Genomic DNA, 14,631 nt, shown 5'->3' with positions numbered 1-14,631 from the left:
TAGATAAACATCGGAACAAATTACCTAGGAAGGTTGTGGAATCTACCTCATAGGGAGGGTGGAGGGGTTTAAGAACAGGTTAGACAAACAGCTGTCAGGGATGGTTTAGATCAGGGGTTGGCAACCTTTCAGAAGTGGTGTGCCGAGTCTTCGTTTATTCACTTTAATTTAAGGTTTTACATGCCAGTAATACATTTTAACATTTTTAGAAGGTCTCTCTCTATAAATCTATATATTATGTAACTAAACTATTGTCGTATGTAAAGTAAACAAGGTTTTTAAAATGTTTAAGAAGCTTCATTTGAAATTAAATTAAAATGCTGATCTTATCAGTGTAGTGCAGTGGTTCTTAACCTGGGATGCACACACCCCCTGGGGGTGCGAGATGCCCTTTCTGGGGGTGTGAGACGGGCAAGATTTATTTTTTAGAAGGCAAATTATCAAAAACACAAATTAAGCACAGGCATATAAGTACCACTACTTTGTTTCATCAAACCTATGTATTTATTAACATAGATTTTTTTTTAACGATTACCGTAATATACAAACAAAGTTTTCAAGTTTTTAAGCTAATTGTAGTGTAATTTTGATAAGGGGTGAGAGAACATATTTTGAGAACTCCAGACCATGAGTGGGCTGAGTGGGGCCGGGTGTAGTGTATTAACAACCCCAGACTGTGTGCAGTTCTGGTCTCCCATGTTTAAGAAGGATGAATTCAAACTGGAACAGGTACAGAGAAGGGCTACTAGGATGATCCGAGGAATGGAAAACTTGTCTTATGAAAGGAGACTCAAGGAGCTTTGCTTGTTTAGCGTAACTAAAAGAAGCTTGAGGGGAGATATGATTGCCCTCTATATATCAGAGGGATAAGTACCGGAGAGGGAGAGGAATTATTTAATCTCAGTACCAATGTGAACACAAGAAAAAATGGATATAAACTGGCCACCAGTAAGTTTAGACTTGAAATTAGATGAAGGTTTCTAACCATCAGAGGAGTGAACTTTTGGAATAGCCTTCCAAGGGAAGCAGTGGGGGCAAAAGATCTATCTGGCTTTAAGATAAAACTCGATAAGTTTATGGAGGAGATGGTATGATGGGATAACATGATTTTGGTAATTAAATATTCATGATAAATAGGCCTAGTGGCCTGTGATGGGACGTTAGATGGAGTGGGATCTGAGTTACCCAGGAAAGAATTTTCTGTAGTATCTGGCTGATGAATCTTGCCCATATGCTCAGGGTTTAGCTGATCGCCATATTTGGGGTCAGGATGGAATTTTCCTCCAGGGCAGATTGGAAGAGGCCCTGGAGGTTTTTCGCCTTCCTCTCTAGCATGGGGCACGGGTCACTTGCTGGAAGATTCTCTGCTCCTTGAAGTCTTTAAACCACAATTTGAGGACTTCAATAGCTCAGACATAGGTGAGAGGTTTTTCGCAGGAGTGGATGGGTGAAATTCTGTGGCCTGCGTTGTGCAGGAGGTCAGACTAGATGATCATAATGGTCCCTTCTGACCTTAATATCTATGAATCTATGAATCTATGACTGGCGGCGGGCTGAGTGGCTCAGCCCGCTGCCGGTCTGGGGTTCCGTCCGCTCACTTCTGCCAGCCGGGGTCCCGGCCGCTGGGCCCGCTCAGCCCGCTGCCGGTCTGGGGTTCCGTCCGCCCGCTTCTGCCAGCCGGGGTCCCGGCCGCTGGGCCCGCTCAGCCCGCTGCCGGTCTGGGGTTCCGTCCGCCCGCTTCTGCCAGCCGGGGTCCCGGCCGCTGGCCCCGCTCAGCCTGCTACCGGTCTGGGGTTCCGTCCGCCCGCTTCTGCCAGCCGGGGTCCCGGCCGCTGGCCCCGCTCAGCCCGCTGCCGGTCTGGGGTTCCGTCCGCCCGCTTCTGCCAGCCGGGGTCCCGGCCGCTGGCCCCGCTCAGCCCGTTGCCGGTCTGGGGTTCCGTCCGCCCGCTTCTGCCAGCCGGGGTCCCGGCCGCTGGCCCCGCTCAGCCCGCTGCCGGTCTGGGGTTCCGCCTGCCCGCTTCTGCCAGCCGGGGTCCCGGCCGCTGGCCCCGCTCAGCCCCCTGCTGTCCTGGGGTTCCGTCTGCCCGCTTCTGCCAGCTGGGGTCCCGGCCGCTGGCCCCGCTCAGCCCGCTGCTGTCCTGGGGTTCCGTTCACCTAGGCTGGCAGCCGTGACCCCGGCTGGGAACAGCGTGCCAGTAAAAATCTGCTCGCGTGCAGCCTTTGGCGCACATGCCGCTGGTTGCCGCCCCCTGGTTTAGATAATACTTAGTTCTGCTTCAGTTCAGGGGAGTGGACTGGATGAGCTATTGAGGTCCCTTCCAGTCCTACATTTTTATGATTCTGTGTTCATTCCATTGAAATGTACAGACTATTCAGATTTTATGAATGGCAGTATCCGTGTTTGTGCTATCGTGCTCTGGGCGTACATGGATTCCCAACGGTTAATGGACTAGTAAAATGAAAACTGCTTAAAAACGAGTGCAGAAGAACGGCAAGCGGCAAGTTACCATGTTTGATTGTGTTGATTGTGTTGTGAGGACTTATCATTCCTACCGGCACCTGTCACAGGATAGGTTTTGGAAAAACATGTTAAAGAAGGTATCTGAGGGACACAAAGGGATGAACTTTCAAATGTGAGGATGGTAGTTTATCTAGAAAAATGCATGCTCACCCCTTGTGCATGCAGCTTGGTTAGGTGTGGGTTAGATTCACAAAGAAACCAAGGCATGGAGATGCTCAGCATCACCACACTTAACTTTTAGGTACCTAGAAAATCAGCGGGATTCTTAAAGCCTTAATTTCGCTTCTAGGCTCCATATACAATGAATGGGAGGAGAGAGGATTCTCAAAACCCAGTGTACTAGATGGCTCCTTGTCTAAGCTAGACAAGGAGAGATGCCAAGCCAAGGGGATGTGTGTGTGTGGGGGATGCTAAGCCCCACCCCTGCTTCAGAGATAGGCACCTAAGTCCAGACAGCAGTGAGGTGCATCCCTCTGTTTGGGATTCTCAACTGCAAACCCTCTCTTAGTGTTAGGTGTCTAGACTGTTTTTGCAAGAAGCTGGTGGGGGGGGGGTGGCGGGAAGGAGCAGGAGGATGATTTCCCTCATAACTTTTTGCACAGTGACTGGGGTACTCACCTGGGCTATGGGAGACCCCTAGTCCAAGTCCCGCCTCTACCTGAGGGGGAGAAAGAATTTGAACTGGAGTCTGCCACCTCTCAATTGCATGCTCTAACCACTGAGCTATGGGACACCCTCACATAGGGTGCTCTGTCTTCTCTGTTCTCTCTCTCCTGTTGGAGCTGTTCCATGGTGGATAAATAATGTAAAGACTCATTGGGCCAGAGAGCAAGTGAGCAGGAGAATGACTCTGTAGCCTAGTGGTTAGAGCACTTTGGTGGGGGACCCAGGATCCAGTCCCCCTGCCCAGCTCCTATGATTTTTAAATTATAGAGCCAGAGTGGAGCAGCTTCAACAGGATAGACAGAGGGTGCCCTACATTGGAATGTCCCATAGCTCAGCAGTATAGGTGCTCTCTTGAGAGGTAAATCCCAGTTCAAATCCTTTCTCCCCTTCTAGTGATGGTGGGGGGTGGGAAGTCTCCCAGATCCCAGGTGAGTACGGGGCTAACTGTTTTCTCCCCCACTGCCATCATTTTGTGAAAGCTGTTCTATAGTGGCCTGACCTGCTAGGTGAGGTTTGAGCACAGCGACCGGATCAGGCCCCATAGGTGAGTTAGGTGGAGGAATGCCTATCTTCCCCTGGTTCATGCACGCTCTGGGGGGTAGGTGTCCGGATGCCTGGCATGGAGCTGCAGTGCATATGCTCAGGGGCAGAAGCATAGGCTGCCTAGAGATCTTCTACTCTAAGTTTCAGAGTAACAGCCGTGTTAGTCTGTATTCGCAAAAAGAAAAGGAGTACTTGTGGCACCTTAGAGACTAACCAATTTATTTGAGCATGAGCTTTCGTGAGCTACAGCTCACTTCATCGGATGCATACCGTGGAAACCGCAGCAGACATTATATACACACAAAGAAAAGGAGTACTTGTGGCACCTTAGAGACTAACCAATTTATTTGAGCATGAGCTTTCGTGAGCCACAGCTCACTTCATCAGATGTGCGAATACAGACTAACACGGCTGTTCCTCTGAAACCTGTCTTTATATACACACAGAGATCATGAAACAATACCTCCTCCCGCCCCACTGTCCTGCTGGTAATAGCTTATCTAAAGTGATCATCAAGTTGGGCCATTTCCAGCACAAATCCAGGTTTTCTCACCCTCCACCCCCCCACACAAACTCACTCTCCTGCTGCTAATAGCCCATCCAAAGTGACAACTCTCTTCACAATGTGCAAGATAATCAAGGTGGGCCATTTCGTGCACAAATCCAGGTTCTCTCACCCCCTCACCCCCCTCCAAAAACCACGCACACAAACTCACTCTCCTGCTGGTAATAGCTCATCCAAAGTGACCACTCTCCCTACAATGTGCATGATAATCAAGGTGGGCCATTTCCAGCACAAATCCAGGTTTTCTCACCCCCCAACCCCCATACACACACAAACTCACTCTCCTGCTAGTAATAGCTCATCCAAAATGACCACTCTCCCTACAATGTGCATGTTAATCAAGGTGGGCCATGTCCAGCACAAATCCAGGCTCTCTCACCCCACCCCCTTTCCCCCACCCCCGGGGACACAAACACACACACACACACACAAACTCACTCTCCTGCTGGCAATAGCTCATCCAAACTGACTACTCTCCAAGTTTAAATCCAAGTTTAACCAGAACGTCTGGGGGGGGTAGGAAAAAACAAGGGGAAATAGGCTACCTTGCATAATGACTTGGCCACTCCCAGTCTCTATTTAAGCCTAAATTAATAGTATCCAATTTGCAAATGAATTCCAATTCAGCAGTTTCTCGCTGGAGTCTGGATTTGAAGATTTTTTGTTTTAAGATAGCGACCTTCATGTCTGTAATTGCGTGACCAGAGAGATTGAAGTGTTCTCCGACGGGTTTATGAATGTTATAATTCTTGACATCTGATTTGTGTCCATTTATTCTTTTACGTAGAGACTGTCCAGTTTGACCAATGTACATGGCAGAGGGGCATTGCTGGCACATGATGGCATATATCACATTGGTGGATGTGCAGGTGAACGAGCCTCTGATAGTGTGGCTGATGTTATTAGGCCCTGTGATGGTGTCCCCTGAATAGATATGTGGGCACAGTTGGCAACGGGCTTTGTTGCAAGGATAGGTTCCTGGGTTAGTGGTTCTGTTGTGTGGCATGTGGTTGCTGGTGAGTATTTGCTTCAGGTTGGGGGGCTGTCTGTAGGCAAGGACTGGCCTGTCTCCCAAGATTTGTGAGAGTGTTGGGTCATCCTTCAGGATAGGTTGTAGATCCTTGATGATGCGTTGGAGGGGTTTTAGTTGGGGGCTGAAGGTGACGGCTAGTGGCGTTCTGTTATTTTCTTTGTTAGGCCTGTCCTGTAGTAGGTAACTTCTGGGAACTCTTCTGGCTCTATCAATTATTATCAAGTATTTAGATGCACAGAGTGATTTTTAGATGTGTACAGTGTTCAGGAGCAGCTGAGGGGGGCTTTTGTGACACCCAGTGGGACCTGTCTCTAGGATTTAGGCACCTAAATTATTTTGTGACTCTCTAGCCTTTTGTGTTTAAGAGAAGGCTTTGCGGGTGAAATTGGAGGAGAGGGGGTGGTAGTCAGGCACTATGTTTGTGGAGATGCACCTACTCCATTTCTCTCTTGAAATTTGGCCCCAAATGTCTAACTGTTGTAATTATATAGCAGTATTGGAACTCCCAAGTGGTCCGTTGGGGAAATTAACTTCCCTGCACACTCTCCAATTAAACTGAGTCTTTGATTCATAGAAAGCACTGCTATTAGGAAATTGTTTCTGGGGAGCATTTTAAATAAATGAACATTTGCAGTTCACAGCGGAGTCACCAGGTGGCATGTTAGTTTTATAAGGGAAGTTAAGCTAGGGAGGCTCTGGTTAGAGTGAGTGGAGTCGGGACGTAGCTAATGGGTGAAATGTGATAGGCAAGTGTCAGCCCCTTTATGGAGCAGAGCTGCACTTTGAGGATTGCACTCTGGGTTGAGCTGACCAAATAATTCGCAATGAATAATTTATTCAACAAACTGCACTCTTTTCTGTCCACAAATTGTTCCTGAAAGTCTTGAATTTCTTCATACATTTCTTCAGCCGATGGTTCTTTAGTTTGCAGATCATTTGCAAGCAGATAACTCGGTATATTCACAGTGTCAGTCTGTGGTTGGCTGGTAACGTCCCTCGGTATTGTTTCTGGTCCCTAACTGGATGGATGACTTGAGTAAGTGAAATGAGAATGCAATGGTTGAATACACAATTTGAAATTTGCACCATGTTTGTTATGTGGATTAGGTGCCTTGTTTTTATTCCCTGACCAGACAACCTGCATAACAAACAAATGAATAATTGTGGACAGTTATTGCTGTGCTGTGGGTCTGGGAAGCCATGTTTACTGGGTGTCAATGACCCTAGATTAAATGTGTATGGGAGTTTTGTTGTTTAATTACCAGCCCTACAAATTCAACATGGGCTCTGAGAGTCCAGCTTGGATTCTTTCTGGTAAATGCATGACTGCCAGTAATAAAGATTGTGCAGACTAACCTCTGCCAACTCTTTACACCTGTGCAGCCCTCCTGAGGTAAATTAATCCCTGGTATAATTCCATTGACTTCAGTGGAGTTACATCGTGATTGACTTTATGCTCAAATAAATTGGTCAGTCTCTAAGGTGCCACTAGTCCTCCTTTTCTTTTTGCGAATACAGACTAACATGGCTGCTACTCTGAAACCGTGACTGAGTTTTCCCATTGTATTAAAATGTTGACCTCAGTTACACACAGGCCAAATTTGGTCCTGCAGTTGGAACTTAGTTACCAATTTTGTTAACTTGGGAGCCAGCACAGACTCAAACTCTCTCTCCCATAGACAGGTAGTGCTGCTGTGCTAAGCGGAGTAAAGAGGTAGCAAAAACTAACATTTGTTGTTTAAAATAAGAAATATAGTAAAACCTCAGAGTTACGAACACCAGAATTACGAACTGATCAGTCCACCGCATTTGGAACCGTAAGTACGGAATCAGGCAGCAGCAGAGGAAAAAAAAGAAAAGCAAATCCAGTACAGTGGAGTGTTAAATGTAAGCTACTAAAAGAATAAAGCGAAAGTTTAAAAAAAAAAGTTTTGACAAGGTCAGGAAACTGTTCCTGTGCTTGTTTCATTTAAATTAAGATGGTTAAAAGTAGCATTTTCCTTCTGCATAGTAAAGTTTCAAACCTGGACTAAGTCGCTGTTCAGTTGTAAACTTTTGAAAGAACAACCCTAATGTTTCGTTTACAGTTATGAACAGCCTCCATTCCCGAGGTGTTTGTAACTCCGAGGTTCTATGATACCGAATATCCCCCAGGGAGTCGATCTGAGTGAGACGGTGCCATTTGTTCAGTCGCTTTTCAGAGCTGAGCCATGTGTTAAGGTTTAACCCATCTGCCTCTCCTTTTGCTAACCTCCTCCCTGGAGCATTGCAGTTGATTGTATCTGTTGCTTTTCCTGCAAATTCAACAATATCTGGGGATATGCAGAAAACACAATTTTATACTAGTTACATATCTTAAAATATGTTAGTGGTGATCCCTCAGAACCTACAGCTGAGTGGAAATGAATGAATAGAATTGTCTTTAACAAAGAGACTGTATTTATTTTTCATGCAGAGTTTAACTGATGGCTGATAAAGCTATAACTGTAAAAGACACACAGGTTCTATAGCTCAGAAACACTGGCAAAACTGCACTTGCAGTGACTATTTTCGAAATTGCTATTTGTCCTAATGCAGGTTGCTTCCAGGATTAATTTGTACCAAGAAGCCAGCTGATAATGAGCAGTTGCAGATGTATTCAGTTTCTCATTGGAGAAATGTAAATTAATGCACCTAATGAAATATTCATTGTGAAAACCCCCTTTTCAGTGTTATAACTAGATAAGTGTAGTAGAAAGGATTTTTTTGGTAAGAACACTGAGAGGGGTTATGCAAATAGTCATTAGTAAGATCTGTAAAATCTGAATCACTCGCTTATGAATGAAAGCACCATCACATTGTTTCCATAATTGTTACTTTTTGTGACGCCTGTTTGTAATATCCATTATTCTTGATGTAATCAAGTAGCACACTGTAGATCTGAGAGAATTTGTAATAGTGTTGAATTGTTAGTATTCAAACCAAAAAGAGTGTCACCACAACTTTAATTGAAATGTGATTCTTCATGATCTCCAGAAATTGGTCTTCTGGTCGGCTTCTAAATTCAAATAACTACTTCTGAGGGCTTGGGAAACGTGAATGTCTTTGAGATGGGTAGTGAGAGCTGTACCACCACTGCTGTCTAAAATTACCTCTTAAATAAAGCTGAGCCATCAAACCACATTATAATCCTTCCGTTGAAAGCATGTCCCAGATCTTGTATTTTTGTTAGATTATTATTATTATTTATTACTTATTTCATCCTTCTCATGTCAGTGTCGGTGCACAGGATGGAAACTAATCTCTTCCATCCTTAGTCATTAGATGCTGCTTCCGTCTGCTCGGTGGTGTTGGGAATGACTGTCCTGCCCTCCTTGCCAAGGGTGGCTCGTAAGGTTTCTCTTGGGCTCCCTCATTTCCTCATACCAGTTGCTTTCCACCTGACAGATTTTGTACACTAGGCTATTTTATATGTAATGACTATATTTAATAATTCATATTTTAATAAATACTGACATCCATAATCTTGTGTGATACATGGGTGCTTAGTTTCCCCGCAGCAATGTCCTATAGAAATGAAGCTGACTGCAAACTGATTTCTAAATCAGAATAAGAGATTCACTTACCTCTATATAGGGTTCCCAAGGTGCTGGAGAAGCTGTACGGTATTCAGCAGCTGCTGGAACTTGCCCTCCATTCTGCAATACAGAAGCAACGCACACCAGGTTTTTAAGGCAAGGGATCAGAAAGCGTCCTTTCCAACTGAAATGAGGGGCAAATTGAATACAGCAAAAGATGTAACCACGACGAATTCTGAAGAGAAAAGTAATAGTACAGCTACAAATACAGCAAATTAACCCTGACTGTGGAAACATTAGATCCACAGTGCTGCTGGTGGTGAAATAAATGTTTCATAAGATCTTTTCCTTAAATGAGTTTGAGAGCATTTTCTATGACCTTTATCAATCTTTTGGAATGGTGGAAAACCACTATGTCAAGCCATTCTGAAGACTAGAAAATGGTTTTCATTGTACTTATGATGTTGTACTTCTAGGTATTAATAGAGTAGTAGTTTAATGGCATGGGTTGTGTTGTTTTTTCAGTCCTAATGATGCATGCCCTATTAAACGAATGACTAACCCTTCCTCCTGCCTTGTCTCTCCCCCCCTTTGCCACCCAAGCCTTAGGAGGGAGGCAGTACCAGCAAAGGCCTTCACCTTCATCTTCTCAGGCCCAGTACTGCAGAATTAGGGAAGCTGGAGGAGGAAGGAGTAGACTTCTGCTTCCCTCTTGTGAAAATGGCATCAGCTGTGGCTGCTCCTTTTCCCCTCTCCTCCACTCCCCCCTTCCCCAAACACCTCTGTTCTCTGCCCCAGTGGCAGGGAAGTTGGCTGCCTTTCCCCCCAATCAAAACTTTTTGCCAGGGTCACACGTAGCTTGAAGGCTGGAGTTTCTCGCCTCATAGTAGGAGTGGGTCCAGCAGGGGTTTAAGTAACATTACATCAGAGTTGGGTATATTGCATGGACGCCCTACTGAGATGTCATGTAACTGGGCTCTTAGGCTACCCTGGGGAATCTCCTCCCCCCGGGGCAGAGCCTGCCTTTGCAGAGGATGCTTGCGTGTCTGTACCCCACAAAGCCAGTGGGAGTGGCAATGGTTATTAGATTCATGAGCCCCGTTAAGGGTTGCTTCCATACTCCAAGGAGCAGAGGGGACTGCAGGCCCACATTCACCCTGTGTGCTCTCTGGATGCATCTTTGTTCAGGGCCAACCTTATGATAAACAGGGCTCAAAACAAGAACAGAGGCTGATTGCCTGGGGATGGAATTAGCCTTGAGTTGCCACCATTCCAACAGTCCTGCTGCCGAGGAGATGTGCTGTGGGCCAGTGAGTACTTTCCTTTCTACTTCTCTAGCCAGAATTCTCAGAAGCTCCCAATGAGGTGGGGCCCCAAGTTAGTTATAAAGCTAGCCCTGCACTGGAGTAAATGCTCACACGCTTGTGTTCACACTGCCTCAGAAATCAATTGAGAATGTTACACTCCAGGGATCAAAGTACTTTATTCTGGAGTTCGCAAAAAGAAAAGGAGGACTTGTGGCACCTTAGAGACTAACCAGTTTATTTGAGCATAAGCTTTTGTGAGCTACAGCTCACTTCATCGGATGCATACTGTGGAAACTGCAGAAGACATTATATACACAGAGACCATGAAACAATACCTCCTCCCACCCCACTCTCCTCCTGGCAATAGCTTATCTAAAGTGATCACTCTCCTTACAATGTGTATGATAATCAAGTTGGGCCATTTCCACCACAAATCCAGGTTTTCTCACCCCCCTCAACCCCCCCCCCCCCACAAACTCACTCTCCTGCTGCTAATAGCTTATCCAAAGTGACCATTCTCCCTACAATGTGCATGATAATCAAGGTGGGCCATTTCCAGCACAAATACAGGTTTTCTCACCCCCCCACCCCCATACACACACAAACTCACTCTCCTGCTGGTAATAGCTCATCCAAAGTGACCACTCTCCTTACAATGTGTATGAAAATCAAGGTGGGCCATTTCCAGCATAAATCCAAGTTTAACCAGAACGTCGGGGGAGCGGGGGGTTAGGAAAAAACAAGGGGAAATAGGCTACCTTGCATAATGACTTAGCCACTCCCAGTCTCTATTTAAGCCTAAATTAATAGTATCCAATTTGCAAATGAATTCCAATTCAGCAGTTTCTCGCTGGAGTCTGGATTTGAAGATTTTTTGTTGTAAGATAGCGACCTTCATGTCTGTAATTGCGTGACCAGAGAGATTGAAGTGTTCTCCGACTGGTTTATGAATGTTATAATTCTTGACATCTGATTTGTGTCCATTTATTCTTTTACGTAGAGACTGTCCAGTTTGACCAATGTACATGGCAGAGGGGCATTGCTGGCACATGATGGCATATATCACATTGGTGGATGTGCAGGTGAACGAGCCTCTGATAGTGTGGCTGGGACGTTCTGGTGAAACTTGGATTTATGCTGGAAATGGCCCACCTTGATTATCATACACATTGTAAGGAGAGTGGTCAGTTTGGATGAGCTATTACCAGCAGGAGAGTGAGTTTGTGTGTGTGGGGGGGGGGGTGGGGGGGCGGAGGATGAGGAAAACCTGGATTTGTGCTGGAAATGGCCCAACTTGATTATCATACACATTGTAAGGAGAGTGATCACTTTAGATAAGCTATTACCAGCAGGAGAGTGGGGTGGGAGGAGGTATTGTTTCATGGTCTCTGTGTATATAATGTCTTCTGCAGTTTCCACAGTATGCATCCGATGAAGTGAGCTGTAGCTCACAAAAGCTTATGCTCAAATAAATTGGTTAGTCTCTAAGGTGCCACAAGTACTCCTTTTCTTTTTGCGAATACAGACTAACACGGCTGTTCCTCTGAAACCTATTCTGGAGTTGTTCGTCTTAGGTTATTGAGATGTATTTACACAGCTTAACAGAACTTCAGGAGAAGAGTAAAAACTACTTCAAAGACAAGTTGTAGGTTTTACTAGTTGGTAGCTAGAGCTGGTCAAAAATATTTGCGTTTCCTTCCCCACAGCAGAAAATGTCAACAAAAATGGAACTAACATTTGTATTTTTTTTTTTCTAAAAAACAGCCCAAAACTATTTGGGAAGAAACCTTTCGGTTTATAACTGAAAATTTTGATTTGGAAATGTTGCTGCAGTGGCTCATATCCTCATTCTCCTCTATGGGCCAGGCTCCCTGGTTGGGTTATGTCTCCCATGCTGCCTCAGGGCTTGTTTACACTTTAAACGCTACAGCGGCACAGTTGCGCTGCTGTACTGCTTCAGTGTAGATGCTACCTACACCAGTGCGAGGCATTCTCTTGTCCGTATAGATAATCCACCTCCTTGAGAGGTAGTAGCTAGCAAGGCTGATGGAAGAATTCCTCTGCCAACCCAGTGCTGTCTACCAGGCGACTTAGCTTACCTGGGTTTCACCCCTGCGTGAGGTAGTTAAGCCGACTGAACTTTCGCGTGTAGACCAGGCCTTAGTTTCTCCAGATCCATGATGTACCAGGGTTGCTTAGGGAGTTTCTGGTTGTGGTGCATCATGGGAGATGTACTCTAGATAGGGAACCTGGCTCATAGAGGAGAATGGGGACATGAGCACCCAAACTACAGTTCCCTGAGGTGCTGCAGCAGGGTTTCAGAACTGATATTTTGCTTTTTGGATTAAACTCAGAAACACGTCAGTTTTCAGGTGTTGCATTTTTTTTATTTAGGTCAACATTTTCTTCAGAAAGCTGACACTTCTCAGGAAAAACTTCGGTATAGTCCAAAACCCGAGTTAACTGTCATGAAACGGTTTTGATGGTAAATTCTCCCACCCCGCTCTATTGGTAGTGACTCCATAGTTAAAGTTACAGTGAGGCTTTATTCTTTAGTGAGATTTAAAACCCTCTATTCACCCAGCTAAATATCTCATTTCAGCACCACTATTGCCACACTTAACTCCACCACCCCATTTTAAATTCCCAAGGAAGCTTTCACCTAAAGTCAGTCTCTTGTTCCAATTTGAAATACTTAGATCCTTCATTTCTTACATTTGGCCTTGCTTGCCTTCCCTTCCCCATGCCCTGCATAAGAGCACTGACAAAGGATACTTCTCAGTTCACTCAGGGATGGATCATAAGAATTACATGCCTGGCCTGCAAAAGGAATTTAACAATATACTTGTAGCGGAGTGGTCACCCCTTTCCGGCTCAGAAAGGGTTAAAAGCCAGCCTTTGGAGAGGGCTGGGGCTGACAGCCAATCAGAGCTGGCCAAGCTGGTATAAAAGAGAGCAGACCAGAAGGGGGTAGTCAGTCTGGCTGCCTGAAAGAGCAAAGAGTACCTTGGACAGCACAGTGCTGGGGACGGGCAGGAGGAGCTGCGGGAGCTCCAGCCTGGCAAACCCCCATGCAGAGGCCTTGCTGTCAGGGCCGTAGGAGATATTAGGGCTGTGGGGAGGCAGCCAGGGAAGGAAGAGGCAGCAGGTCTAACCCCTTGGCCAATGATGAGTGGCCACTTCAAACTGCAGTTCACCCCTGAGGGAAGGGGCTAGATGAAGACTGGCAGTGAGTCACTGATGCAAGGTGGGCTTAGGGGATTGGGGTTCCCCAGGGAAGGGAGGACCCTGAGTGTGGGGGCACTGCCGCAGGGCAGTACCCAGAAGAAAGGGCACTACGGACTGGTGAGGGACGCGGGGCCTGAAGTACAGTAGTGGAGATAGAGGGCGCTCCAGGGCTGAGAGAGCTAATTCCCGGATGACCAGCAGGAGGCGCCACGGTGGTGAGTGTGCCCGCTGTGCTACAATACTTATTTATAAAACAATGTTTCCCCTTATTTGCCATGTATGTTTTTTTCATTTATGGCAAGATAAGCCATAAGATGTACTAATAGCTGCCATCTAATTCAATTCTGACACTGTGTCTCAGGTTCTGCTTCACCTATGATTACATATAGGGCCCTGTTCCCACAGTATTTGAGCACCTCCATCATTAATAGATATTTTATCTTCACTCACCCTTCTGAGGTAAGGGGAAGTCTTATCTCAATTTCTGGGCACAAGATAGAACAAGTGACTTGCCCAAGGTCACAGAGGAAACTTTTGGCTGAGCTGGGAATTGAGCTGTGATCTTTTAAGGCCCAGGCTAATTCACTGTGGACTAGACCATCCTTTCACACATCCTATATGATGAGCCAGCCAGCCCTTTCCCCACCAGCTTTCTATGGGACTGATCAGGCATGTGCTGAGTGGGAGTCCTGGTCCAATGGTCCTTGTTTTCAAGTAAGTAATAATAAAATAGTGAAGGAAAAGGTAAAAACTATGGGTCCAATCTAAAGTTCGTTGACTCTAATGGCTTTGGATCAGCTGCTCTTAGTATAATTCCTTTTCTTCATTTTATGTACCTACATACACATTTTCCCCACAAGGCATCAGTACCAGTCAATATCTTTGTACCACAAGCCTATGTATAAGCTCTGACTTTGTGCAGGGTGCTTCAGAACAAAAGGCAAATGCAGAAACTGTTAGTAAACTAAATAAATGTGTTCGTCTCTAAGGTGCCACAAGCACTCCTCGTTGTTTTTAATGTAACAGGTGCCCTTTGCGGGGGAGAGGGGGAAGAGTGTTATCTTGTTTGTTCAGATACCTTGCTGACTTAAATTGCTCTGTAACCTAAAAAGCACACATGGAGCAATTAAGGGCGATATCTTATAGATTTACTTATACTTCAGAGACTGAAAATCAATATGTTGCACACAAGGGAAACTGTGTGTGTGTGT

The sequence above is a fragment of the Caretta caretta genome, chromosome 9 (assembly GCF_965140235.1).
Source record: "Caretta caretta isolate rCarCar2 chromosome 9, rCarCar1.hap1, whole genome shotgun sequence".
Taxonomy (NCBI): Eukaryota; Metazoa; Chordata; order Testudines; family Cheloniidae; genus Caretta; species Caretta caretta.
The sequence above is the reverse complement of the archived record's forward strand: the minus strand, read 5'-3'. Positions refer to the sequence as shown.